A 2,070-nucleotide genomic window follows, 5' to 3' on the forward strand; every position below is an offset into this window, starting at 1 on the left:
TCTCTCTCTCTCTCTCTCTCTCTCTCTCTCTCTCTCTCTCTCTCTCTCTCTCTCTCTCTCTCTCTCTCCCTCTCCCTCTCCCTCTCCCTCTCCCTCTCCCTCTCCCTCTCCTTCTTTTTTTTCTCTCTCAGTAAGTACATCATTATGTAACCAAAGCTGTTGATTTTGCATATTGATTATTTTTGAACTGGTGGTTTTCATAGGGTTTTTTTTTGCTTGTTTGCTTCATTTTGTTTTGTTTTTACACATAGATCTTATTAACTACAAACTTGCCATTTCTTGTGCTATATCTTTCGATTTTTTCCTAATTGTTCAATTTAAAACTTGCTTTTTCAGTTCTTATCAGATATTTTATTTAAATTGCAAAGGGGATAATTTTGATATGTGTCCATATGGCTTTATAAGAGGTCATTCATTAGTCTTAGTTTTCATCACCACACTCCCTTCTCTTTACCTTTATCAACTGTTATCCAACATATTTAACCCACTTAGTTTTATTATCTCCATTCATACTACCTGCATTCTACTCTTGTTCCATTAATTGTTCTCCATTTCAGTCCTTTACTAGTTCCTTACTTCTGTGGATACTCCAACTATAACACACATATTCAAAGATTCAATCTGACATCCACATATGAGGGAGACCATGTAGCATTTTGATTATATTCACTTCCTCAACAAATCCTCCCAGATTAAGCTCCTCTTCCTTGCCTGGCAGATTCGTGTTCTTTTTTTAAAACAACAGCAACAACAAAAACATAAAGTATAATTTCTGTTGCTTATATACCCTTGAGTGTGTAATCATCCACTGGAGCTCAGTTGACCTACCAGGGCCCACACCTTTAAAGAATTTATAGCTACTATGAGAGGGAAATTATCCCTCTCATAGTAGCTATAAATTACCAATACCATCTTACATAGGATCTGTATTTCATTTTTACTTCTTTAATACAAGCTGGGATTTCATGTGGGTTAATCTTGTCCTGGTCTTGTTCATGCTGTCAGTTCACCAGTTCATGCTTATGTCAAGGCAATAAAACAACAGAAACAAACAAACAAACAACCCTAACCTGTATCAAAAGATGATATTCCAGAAGATGATACCGTACCTTATGTTTTTTTGGGTGCTATAAGTTCATATGTGCAACTTTCTTTCTGTATTTAGAAAACACTGTTTCATTGGCCCCCACTACCCATATACGTTACAATTTTTCTGTCCCTTCCTCTGAAGTAATCCCTAAAGGTTGAGAAGAGCAGTATGGTATTGATATCCTAGTTAGAGATGAGTGATGTGCAATTTCTTGTTCTCTGATCATTGACAAGTTGTGGGATTCAATTTTATATAAAGTCAGTTGTGTGCTTTCTGAATATTTCCCTCTTGATGTTGATATATGCCTTTTGTGTCCTTAGATTTTCAATGACTTTTATCACGAAGTAATGTGGAATTTTGTCAAAGCTTTTTTTCTGGTTCTAATATGATTGATCATGTGGTATCTGTCCTTTGGTACATTTGTGTGGGGTTATATTTATAATTCATATATATATACAACCATTTCTACATTTCCGTAATGTAGCTGACTTGATTGTGGTTGATTTTTTTTTATGTGCTCTAAAATCCTGCTTGAAATTATTTAATCGACAATTTTCTTTTTATGTGTTTAGATATTCATGTGTATGTGGGTATATGTCTACATGTGGGATTATTTGCATGTGGAAGCCCAAGAAAAAACCATGGGTGTGGTATCATCTTCTGACATCATCCTTTGATACAGGGTGGGCTTTTTGTTTTTGCTGCTTTATTTTGTTGCCTTGAACTCATAAATTAAGATAGGCTAACTATTCATGGTGCTTCTGGGATTCTTATGCCTCTTCCTCCCCAATAGTAGGATTGCAAATAAATGCCACTGTGCCTGGCTTTTTACATGAGTGCTTGGGATTAAACAAGCTTTTGTGCTTGCAAAGCAAATGTTGTTCTGCCTAAGCTATACCATTCATCTCTCAAAATATTTTTCCTCACAATAAATATATGTATATGTATATGTATATGTATATGTATATGTATATGTATAT

Source organism: Grammomys surdaster, unplaced genomic scaffold, assembly GCF_004785775.1.
Source record: "Grammomys surdaster isolate TR1022 unplaced genomic scaffold, NIH_TR_1.0 240, whole genome shotgun sequence".
Taxonomy (NCBI): Eukaryota; Metazoa; Chordata; class Mammalia; order Rodentia; family Muridae; genus Grammomys; species Grammomys surdaster.